Source organism: Eptesicus fuscus, chromosome 10 (genome assembly GCF_027574615.1).
Source record: "Eptesicus fuscus isolate TK198812 chromosome 10, DD_ASM_mEF_20220401, whole genome shotgun sequence".
NCBI classification, from domain to species: domain Eukaryota; kingdom Metazoa; phylum Chordata; class Mammalia; order Chiroptera; family Vespertilionidae; genus Eptesicus; species Eptesicus fuscus.
Genome location: NC_072482.1, coordinates 87078531 through 87090795, shown reverse-complemented (window position 1 = coordinate 87090795; position 12265 = coordinate 87078531).

Below are 12265 nucleotides of genomic sequence, written 5' to 3'. Positions count from 1 at the left end.
TGAATGCATAATAATCTGGCCACTCAGTGTATATCCTATATAATAAAAGGCTAATATGCAAATTGTCCCCTTGACCAGGAGTTCGACCAGCAGGCAGGCGGGCCAACCGCCCATGTCCCCTCCCCCTGGCCAGGCTGGCTGGTCCCCACCCATGCACGAATTCATGCACGGGGCCTCTAATACACACACACACACACACACACACACACACACACACACACACTCTGAGTGGCCAGATTATTATGCGTTCAGAGATCATAATAATCTGGCCACTCAGCATATATTTTAAAAGAACATGGGCTTTGTCTTCATACCAAGGTTTAAACCCCTGATTTTTGAGTTAAGAGTTGTACAATCATGTGCAAATCATTTAAGTCATTACTCTTGGTCTCATTTGTAAAACAAGGATTTCTGTCTCTAGAGTTCATTCTTGCCATGACTACAAAAAACCTACTATATCCGGCCACCTCTGAGATGGATAGAACAGTGAACAATGTCAAGTAGGGATTAGTAGGAAGGGAAAAAAAAAAAAAAGCAGGATTGAAAAAGAAAAGGATGCAGGGCTGGGGTGGAAGCTATTTAGAAAGGATGATTAGGGGTACCCCTCTAACATGTGCCTGGCCCAAAATAGCACTTCAAAAAACGTTGTGGTTTCTTTCCCTTCACATTTTTTTTTTTGTTTAGCTAGTCCCACAACAAAAAGGCATTTTAATTCATGGAATCTCCTGTAAGGATTCTGTCTTATTCACCACTATGTCCCCAGGAGATAGCTGAAAATTTGGCATTTAGTAGATACTAAATAAGTATTTGTTAAATAAATGAATTCATGCATGCAAGTCTTCAGAAGCCTCCATCTGGGCTAGTTTAAGGAAAGACTGAAATGTGTGACGTGCTACACACGGACTGAGTGAATGCGTGAACGGAGTGAATTCCCGCCTGGCAAAGAATGCTGCCGTACGTAGTATTTGATCGTCTCAGGAGTATGCTACTGGACAACGCTCCTGTTATTCGATTGTGTTTTTTCTTTTAATATTTTATATTTTTGTCATGTCATTGAAAAGTAATAGCCATAGAGCTAGAGAAAAACATCTCTGCCAAACCACCAATCTTTGGTAGTTCACCAAGGAATATGAAATTAGCGAAATAAGTTTATTTCCCTGGAGAGAACAGAATGTCAGGCATCTACACACGATTTTCTATCTCAAGTTTCCTAGCATTGCAGGACATGCAAGAGAATAAGGGCTTATGTCATGAGAGAAAGAACAATTTCCACTCTACTCTATTCCTGATGGGATTAAAATATCACTATTTGGCAGTGTTCCGCATAAAAAAATTACTTCCAGATGCATGAGAGATGTTTTCTTTGGTTCTAAAACTGGAACAAATAATAATAAGAAAGACTCAAATCAACTTCTAATACAAAAAAAAAGCTAATTGTCTCCCTCCCTCGTTTCCTTCCTTCCTTCCTTCCTTCCTTCCTTCCTTCCTTCCTTCCTTCCTTCCTTCCTTCCTTCCTTCCTTCCGGGATAGCACTGAGTGTCCCCTATGTGCTGGGCCACTGTTCAGGCTCTGAGGTTACAGCAGGTAAACACACAAAAATCTTTGCCCCTCACAAAGTTTATTAATCCATGGTGTTTTCAGTTTAACCATTCTGTACTGTATTGTTTTTCAGCCCTACGGCTCATCTGATTTGTATAAGGTATTTTCAGTTTTGTTCCTTCAAGCTTTGTTTTTGATTAGTATGGTTTATGCTTCCATTTCTTACAGTTAATTAGTTACTTCCTAAGATATACTGTTATAACTAGGAATATATTTTAAATAAAGTCATTATGTAGGCTGAGTGGAAAGTGTGGATCATTTTCAAGCTATTACTATTTTTTATTTTTAAAAGCTACTGTGTGCTGGGCAGGAAATGCAAAGATTGCTACGGAGTCTTGCTGGGATATTCCCTCATCAGGAAATGCCTGCTCCTAAAGGAGGGGTTGGGGGGACCTTAACTAACTTGTTTCCCAAACCCTGAGTAGTCTCTCTGTAGGGAAAGTTTTAAAATGACAGTTTACCTGCAGACACAGCTCACAGTGGTCTCCAGTGCTTCGGGCAACTTTATCAGTGGGTGGTCGAGGTGAGGGCCAATTTCTCACTAGGTGCTAAGCATAGGCTTTGTACACCAGCAAAAGCTCAACATGACACCTCAAAAACCATGAATGAGCTCCTACATCAGTTTTTCATGCTATTCTCTTAATTACCATTTTCATTGCTGTAGTTCAGTCTTTTTTAAAAAATATATATTTTATTGTTTTTTTACAGAGAGGAAGAGAGAGGGATAGAGAGTTAGAAACATCAATGAGAGAGAAACATCGATCAGCTGCCTCTTGCACGCCCCCCACTGGGGATGTGCCCACAACCAAGGTACATGCCCTTGACTGGAATTGAACTTGGGACCTTTCAGTCCGCAGGCTGACACTCTATCCACTGAGCCAAACCGGTTTCGGCTGTAGTTCAGTCTTTTATTTTTTCTCAACCATCTATCTATCTATCTATCTATCTATCTATCTATCTATCTATCTATAAAACCCTAATATACAAATAGACCGAATGGCAGACCAACCAAACAACCGGTTGCTATGACGTGAGCTGACCACCAGGGGGTGCATGCAGAACATAGCGGCATCGGCAGCAGGTGGCAGAGCACAGAACATGGCGGACATTGGCTGCGGCAGGATGGTGGAGCAGGTGAGGGGGGTGCCAGACCAAGGTGGGGCGCCAGTCGCTGTCATCGGAGCGAGCCTCTGGTGGTTACTGAAAATTCTTTGCTCCTGCGTGCCGCGATCCTGCCGAGTGCTTGCACCTGCTGCTGGCACTGGAGCCACCGCTCGCACCCACTGCTTCCGCTGGTCCCAATTGCTCCATGCTGTCAGCACGTGCAAGCGGCGGCTGCTGGCCCCAATCCTCCCCCTGGAGTAGCCTCCCCCCTGCTCCTGAAGGGCGATTGGGGCCGGCAGCCACCTCTTGCACCTGCTGCCAGTGATGGCTCACTCACACCCACTGCTGGGACTGGAGCCGTCGCTCGCACCCACTGCCAGCGCCCGGCGCTGGTCCTGATTGCTCAGAGCCATCCGTGGGTTCGAGCAACAGCTGCCAGTCCCGATTACCCTGAGGGCTTCTCCACCTTCCCCTGCTCCTGAGGGGCGATTAGGGCAGCAGCCGCCATTTGCACCTGCTGCTAGAGGCTGCCCCAATCGCTCTGCGCTGTCAGCAGGTGTGAGTGGGGCCAGCACCATCAGCGTGTGGGAGCGGTGGCAGCGGGAATGGGGCTGTTGACAGGCAGGGGACTGGGGGCTGTGGTGGGAGGGGCCAGGTGGGGGTGCGGAGGATGGGCTGAGACCCACACCTGTGCCCACCGCAGCCTCGCGCCCCACAGTTCCTTTCAAGGTGCACAGATTCGTGCACTGGGCCACTAGTCTATAATAATAAAAGTGTAATATGCTAATTAAACTGGACAGCTGAACAACCTTCCGGATGTCCTTCTGGATGACCTTCTGGAAGAAGCCAGGGCTGTGAGGGCCGAGGCAGCTGTGGTGGCTGCGAGGGCCGAGCCCCTTGCATGAATTTCGTGCATCGGGCCTCTAGTAGTATTATAATGACCTTCAAAGTATTTTCGCATCTCTGGTCAATTCTTTCTCCAATCCTTTCTCTGCCTAGCCTCAGAGATAGTTTTACATGGACCAGTAATCATGTAAAACTTTCATGGTGCCAATCTCTTCCCTATTCTATCTCTAACCCTGCACCTCTTACCCCTATCCACAGACTGCAAACACAACTCTGAAAAAAATCATAATGAGGCAGGGAGAACTCTTTCCAAGCCTCCTGCTTTGATATTTTGCACAGTCTGATTCAAAATTTTCTATTTATACAAACTGCCCTCAGTACAGTGAAGGGGGATCTGCAATGGCCCCAGTGGTCAATTTCAAACTCCAAAGTTCCTAGTAACAATCTTGTATGAAAAAGTTAGCATTTTGTGGTCCCAAGAACTAAATCTACAACAGACTTTTCACCCTTGAGGCACAATAATGATTTTACTTGGTTCAAAGCTGCATGTTTCATGGAATTTTATGATGACTTCCTAGTACTTTTCAGCTCCCCATCCACACCACCCTTCACATACATACACATACTCATACGCATATGCATACACATAGGAAAGGGGTCTTGCAAAATTAATCACACCCATTATAAATGTACAATATAATACCTATATATATGGTTACAAATTAAGAAAGCTGTTCTTTTATAAGCGTGATGTGAATGATGCCACCCCAAAGTCCCTTAAGACAATGACCTCTTGTCCTGCATGTGTTTGTACAATTCTTCTGTAGCTTTTTTCAGCTGCTTATCTCTCTCTCTCGGCTTGTGTGGTCATATTTTCTCAGAAATTTGGAACTGACCTATTTAAATGTTGACCCTCTCCACCCCACCCCCTAGGCCTTTACTGTTCTTTTGTCTCTCTTACATCCTTAACAAACATTTGGTTATTTCTCCATAAATATAATACTGTATTTCAGTTGATTTTTTTCCACTTTTATACTTCATTGTAATCATTGACTATGACCTCCAGAACAATGTTTATGAGAAGATGTGATAGTGGATTTTGTCCCTGAATTTAATGGGAATACTTTTAAAGTTTCACCATGAAGTCCAATATGGGTGCTATGGTCTGAATGCTTATATCACCATCTCCTGGCCTTCTCTACCACCAACTTCATATGTTGAAACCCTAACTGCCCCGATAGTGGTATAATGAGGTGGGTCCTTTGGGAGGTCGTTAGGTCATGGAGGTGAAGCCCCCGTGAATGGGAATGGTACCTTTATTGAAAATGCCCAAGAAAGCTCCCTTGTCCCTTCTGTCATGTGAGGTTACAGTAAAAAGATGGCCATTCAGGAATTTAGCATGAGTGGGATTTTAGCAGACTTGGGCTCTGCCAACACCTTGATCTTGGACTTTCAGCCTCTAAAACAATGAGAAATAAATGTTTGATGTTCATAAATCACCCAGTTTAAGACGTTTTTATTATAGCAGCCTGAATGGACTAAGACAAGTGCCTTGAAAGTCTGGGTGGTGTATTAGTTTCCCAGGGCCACCATAACAAATTGTCACAGCGTGCCTTAAAACGATTCCTCTCAGTGCCGGAGGCTAGAAGTTCAAAATCAAGGTGTTGGCAGGACCATGCTTCCTCAAAGGCTCCAGGGAAGAATGCTTCCTTGCCTCGTCTAGCTTCTGGTGGTTTCCAGCATTTCTTCGTGTTCTTGCACCATCCCAATCTCTGCTTCTGTCTGCACATTGCCTTCTCCTCTTGTGTTTACCTCTGTGTCCAAATTCCCTTCTTATAAGTGCACCAGTGATATTGGGTTTAGGGTGCACCTTAACCAAGTATGACAGACTGTATCTTAATCAAATTACATCTGCAAGGATCTCATTTCAAAATAAGGTCACATTCGTAGGTTCCAGATAGATGTGAATTTGGAGTTTAGGTGGGTTACTATTTAACCCAGTATAAGTAAATAGATTTGATTAGGTTAATAATGTTTCTTCTATTCTTAATTTGGAAGGGTATTTTTAAAAGCATAGAAGATAATTAACTTAAAAGAGGTGCTATACTTTTTTTTTTTCAGGTAAAATCAGGATATTACATTAACAGACTTTGAAGGCCCTGGTTAAAAACTGCCTGTTATGTTATATTATTTTTGATAGACTGGTGATTTCATTTAGCCAATAGATTTCTTTAAAAAAAATGTTTAAGATAGTAAAAAAAAATTATTTGATTCTAAGAATGTATCTTTTCATGTCTATTTTTAATTTTCTTATGTTTGGTAAACTAGTAAAATATATATTTTAGTTTAGTGCCTGTATTCATCAGTATTGAACTAAATAAAAACATCAATATTAGTGTTTATCATGAAATTGCTCTACAAGTGTTCCTTGAGGGTCTTAGTTCCAGTTATACAGGGTGGGAAAAGTATGTTTATAGTTGAAATACAATAATTCTGAATAAAAACACAAGAATAAAATGTATTCCACCTACTGACAACTGTAAGCCTACTTTTGCTCATGCCCGTATTATCTATAAGCAAAAAATATGTGTCATTGCCCACCAGGTGGCAGTAGTATTTCAAATTGTTCTACAAACACCGGACAGAATAGGGGTATTCTACTAAATTCATGGAAAATGAAGAGGATGAGTTCTGTCCTTGTTCTCAATTAACTCACAGTCTGTAATTTGGATTCTCAAACACATGTACTTTCTCTCTCTTTTCTTTTTCTTTTGGTAGCTAAAAATTCTAAGTATAGGCTATTCTCAGGTGTCAGAAGAAAAGGTGAAACTACTATGGCTATTTAGCCTGAGCTGCTAATTGGTTATGTGACGTGCCTGAAATCAAATTATGAGCTTAGTGTCATATCCACCACCCCTTCAAAAGTAAATCTAATAGACATTCTATAATAATCTTTTCACTAAAAATAGATTTGGTTTCAGGCATCGAATTTTTATTTCTCAGTCTCCAGACAATTGAAGCTGGCATTTATTTATTAGAAAACAATTGTGCTTTTATGGCATCCAGTTCACATTGATCACATTCACTTTATAGTGTACTTTCGCCCTCACTAGTAGCAATAGAGTTGCAAGGTGATGGGAACACTCTTACTCTTCTCATCTGTAAATTTCAATATACTCCATTAGGTTACTTAAATAAATATTGTTAAAAGAACTTTAAAGGTATCATAAAATTATTCCATATTCATATATCCTGAAAACAAATATTTTTTATTTCTCTATAAAATCTTTATGCACATTTATACAGAATTCTAATTAGAGTACTCATAACATTTCAAAATTTTCACTTTTTAGTTCATAAACCATTTCTATTTTGTGGCCTAATCTTATATTTATCTTTTTAAGTAGCATCTTAATATTTAGTTATAAAGATATATTATATTTTATTTTATTTCTATGGTGGACACAGATTGTTTCTATTTATCTCTATCATTCATTGTCATTCTGTTTTAGAATATTCTTTGTCTTTTTTTTCTATTTTTAATTATATAAAACATGCTTTTCATTGAGATAACACCAAATCAACAAATGGACTGGTTAAGAAATTATTTTTATTTAAATTTTTATTCTGAAATAAAACTTGCTTATTTTCATGAAAGTGCAAACAATTATGAAACATAGAAAGTGAGTCCAATTATGTACTTTTTGTTGTTGTTAATCCTCACCTGAGGATGTTTTCCCATTGATTTTTTTTTTTTTTTTTTTTAGGGAGAATGAAAGAGAGGGGGAAAGACAGAGAGAAACATCGATGTGAGAGAAACACATCGATTGGTTGCCTCCTGCAGGAGCTCTGACCAGGGCCTGGCCTGGGGAGGAGCCTGCAAACAAGGTATGTGCCCTGACAAGAATGGAACCTGGGACCCTTTGGTCCGCAGGCCCATGCTCTATCCACTGAGCCAAACCGGCTAGGGCTCAGTCACATACTCTTGAGGGGGAACCAGTATTATCAGTTAGATACTTCTTTACAATCCGATATATATATTATATTCTGCAACTGGTTTCTATCACTCACAATGAATGGAGGCTCTTTTAATATCTATTCATATAAACTTACCTCAGTTTTTCAAATGGTTGAACAGTCTTTTATTGATCAGATGTCCCATTGTATAGTGGATTCTTTATGGACATTTAAGGTGTTTGAAATTTAAAAATTTTTTTCATTATTGTAAAGAGTGTTACAAAGAACATCCTGAAAAAAAAGATATCTCTGGGGAGTTGACATTTTATTTCTAAGGTCTAAATTCCTAGCAGGGAATTGCTAAGTCAAAGACTGTTCCTTTTTAATTGTAGTAGATATCAACAAATTGCCCCCCCCCCAAGTTGTTCTGAATTATGCTTTCATATACAGTACGTAATTCCTATTCCTCAACTGGTAAATTTAAAAAATTTTGAAGGTCTGAGAATACAGTATCTGGTCTTCCCCCTACCCCCATATCTGGTTTTGATTGATTCACTGGAAAAACAGGTTTATGATTCTCACCTGATAGTTTGATTTGGATGTCTGTAAGATTATTAATAAATCTCTTTAAAAGTTTAAATATTTTAGGTCAAAGCATAAAAAGGTGTCTGTATACAACTCTGGCAAACACTTCTCTTTCTGATTTTCAGTGTACATAAATTTATATGGTCTAGTAGTAGGTAAGGGTGTCTGAACTCATATCAACTCTGCCACCAGATAACCATATGACTTCAGGCAAGACACATAATCTTACTGTTCCTTAATTTCCTCCTTAGTAATAGTTACCTACCTCACAAGATTGTTGTGAAAACAAATAATAACAGTGATGAGGATAGTAATAATATTTTGAATAGTGATTTATAGCTTTCAAAGCACTTTAGTGTGCATTATCTCTTTTGATCTTTATAAAAAACCTTATATGGTAGACAGGGCAAGTATTTTTATCATCATTTTTTCACATAAGGAAACTGTGGCACATTTAAGACTTGGTAACAATAACAAGGACACACTTACATAAGTGTTCCTACAAGGAGCTTCAGGGGAATACTGTGTGCGTAGGGCATTTCTTCTTCCAACATTTCTGAGGACCCCTTTCTCTCTGCTTTTCCCACCCAAACGCCTGTATGCAGTTACAGAGAAAAATTTAATTACCAGAAGATAGAAATGTGTGTGTGATTTAGAAACATAAGCATTATCTGAATACTGAGATCTATTCAACAGTCATTGCTTTTATGCACCAATTCACCCCCCCACGCCCAGTGAAAGTGGGATAGTTTTCTCCTCCCCATCACCACCGAAAGTCTTGGTTGTGCATCTAACCTGTAACTTCTGTTTTCTCAGCTTCCACTTGAATGTCATTACAAGCATTGATTTGGGCCTTGCTAAGCTCATTCTGGGTGAGCTGCACAGCAGGGTTAGGGTTAGCCCCAGCACAGCATGCATGCTGTGTCTTAGAGGGCAGGAAAAGAACTCTCTTTCATGTGCTCAGTAAAGTGATTTGTTATTTTCTCCCTCAACCCTGAGGGTCAAGTAAGGCATATATATTTTTTGAGGCGGGGAGGAGGGGTACTTGAAAGGAAAGGAAAGACATAAACAGAAGAAGCATCAGCTAAAGTTCTAAAACTTGGTTTATACTTAAAAAAAAATCTGATGCAATAAATTCCTTGATTTTTGTCTTGTTTCCCATGAAATGTAAAATCTTAAAGTTGGTTATGAATAGAATGATTAATTTTTCTCTCTAGCTTGTACTATGTCAATAATAAGTAACTCTTTTGGAGTGTTATATTTTCCATGGAATCAGATTTACAGTACAATGTGTATTTCTCATTTGGTGATTAAACACATTCAGCAATTTAACTACATTATTTAGCTCTCTTCCCAGAAAAGGTCCTTTTTAAAAAAAATTTTTTTTAAAATTGATTTCAGAGAGGAAGGGAGAGGGGAGAGAGAGATAGAAACACCAATGATGAGAGAGAATCATTGATCAGCTGTCTTCTGCATGCCCCTGACTGGGGATCAAGCCCGCAACCTGTGCCCTTGTCTGGAACTGAACCCAGGACCCTTCAGTCTGCAGGCTGACACTCTATCCACTGAGCAAAACCAGCTAGGGCAGAAAAGGTCCTTTTTTGTGTGTTCTTTTTGCTTAGTTTTACTTTCTTATTTCTTTAAAATATTTAGGTATTGCCTTTATAATGAAAAAGAGGAAACCCTTTATTCCAAAAAGGGTGAGAAACTCATTTAACTTAGAGTTAATGGAATTTAGGACTTAATTTCTTATGTTGACTAGCCTTTTTTCCTTCTGGAATAATCGTTGAAAGCTATGTAATTGTAGTAAAACTCACAACTCTTATGAAACAAGATTTCTTTTATTGTTCTATTGGCACAACACTGCTGGGATTTCTGTGTTACGTGATCACACCCAAGAATCTGGAAGCTCTCCTACCGCTTTGCTCTCATGTCGATAGGAGAAACTGTTTTCCTATCAACAGAGCAACGAGTCAGTGAAATCTCAAACAGATTACTCATTTTTCAAGGCATTCATGTACACCAGAATATTTTATACCTTAAACAATTTTATGAGAGACTATCACCATATTGTATGTGATTACATTGAGGCTAAGTAGTAAATTAGGATTAACATCTTGTTTTGTTTTTTAACCTTCAGTTCAAGCAAGACCGTGGAAGGTCTTGCTCAGCAAGGTAGGAGAATTTCACATAAGTCTGAAGGCAATAGGAAGTTATTAAATTTTTCTGAATAGAAGAATGATAGTATTGGAGCTAACTAGAGAAGGATTGGTCTGTGATTATATAGTCTTTGTATTGGAAGGGGAATCCTGGAGTCTGTCACTCATTTGGGATCTTCCCGCAACAGAGGTATGAAGCCATAAGAGCCTACATTAGTGATGATAATAATGGCAGCAGAGAGGAAAGAGCAGCTGAGAGAGCTGTTACTAAAGAAGAGTTAACTTTCACTGCACAATGGTGAGCACACTAGAATGTAAACTCACTGAGAGGAGAGAACTTGTCTGTCTCTTATCATTTTTACATTTCCTATTCATAGGATTATGCCCGGTACATGGTAGACCCTTGATAAATATTAGTTGAATGAATTAAAATAAAAACAAGTAAATGCAGTAAAGTGTAGTGGGTGCTGTGGCAGAGACAGAGAGGAAGGCTTGAATTGTACCTGGTGGATTAGCTGGAGTGCTCCAGGAGCATGAGGGGTGGAGAGGACGCCAGAGCAGAGAGAAGAGGCAGGCTGTGAGATGTGAAGCAGCGGGGTATGGGTAGGGACAATCGCCAGCACTTGGCCATTTCTCATGGGTAATGTGCCAAGCAGGATGGGGTTGCTGGACTTGAAGAGTCTTAAACATCAGGATAAGGAGTTTGGACTTATTGCGGGTTTTGAAGCAACTGGGTAACAAATAGAAGTTGATATGTTATATAAAAATATCTAGTGGAAATGAGTGGGAGGTTTAGTGAGATCTCTCTGTTTAGAATGAAACATTGAGAGACTAGAGTCAAATTAGAAGGCTATTTAACAATCTATGAAAAAGGTGATGCAGGCTAGATTAAAGAAGCAGTCAAAGGGATCGAGATCATGGGGAGGTTTTGAGAACATGCAGGCGTTAGAAAATACAAGTCAGATGTTGAATGAAAGGTGTAGCAGGGTGAAGGAGGTAGTGGCATCAAGAATGGATAGGATGAATCCCAGGGTTCCACCTAGTCCAAAGGTGGCATAACATGCTGAGAAATGGAAAAAAGGAGGAGGAGTTGGGAGAAGAAAATAATGAAATCAATATTAGACATGTTGACTTCGAAGTGTTAGAGGAACAAGCAGATGGGTTGGTTAGAGAGTAACCTGGACCATGTAGCTTTGGGAGGTGTTTGGGTCAAAGTTAAGACAGGAAGTTGGCCCTGGCCATGGCTCAGTTGTTTGGACATCCTCCCGTGCACCAAAAGGTTGCTGTTTTGATTCTCAGCCACAGCACATGCCTGGGTTGCAGGCTTGAGCCCCTGGTGGGAGCATGCAGGAGGCAGCTGATCGATGTTTTGCTCTCACATTGATGTTTTTCTCTCTGTGTCCCTCTCCCTTCTTCTCTCTAAAAATCAAGAAAAATATTTCAATGATATTTTTTAAAAATTACTTTATTGATTAAGGTATCACATATTTGTCCTCATCCCCCCCATTCCCATCCCAAACCCCGCCCCACGCATGCCCCCACCCCCCTGTTGTCCATGATCACTGGTTAGGCTCATATGCAAGCACACAAGTCCTTTGGTTGATCTATCTCAATGATCTATCTTTAAAAAATACATGAATTTAAATAATATTGTAGCAAGAGGTATGTTGACAGAAAAGAGATTTAGATTGAGACTAGAAGTCTGTGGAATACCCACATTTAAAAGTCAAGTAGAGGAAGACATACCAGCAACAGAGACCAAAACTCAATGGTCAGGGATGTCAGAGTAGGACCAAAAGAGCATTTGCATCTGATTGAAGAATTTTGATAATTGAAAGCTTTAAAATACCATGGAAATGAAGAAAAAATTTAAGAACGAGGAATTATACCACAAATGTCATTAAGATTCAAGGGTGATGAATATTTAAAAATGGCCATTGAATTTGACAGGTAAAAAGTCACAGGTAACTTTTCTGTGAACTATTTTAGCAGAGTGATGTAACTAGGAGCCTGTT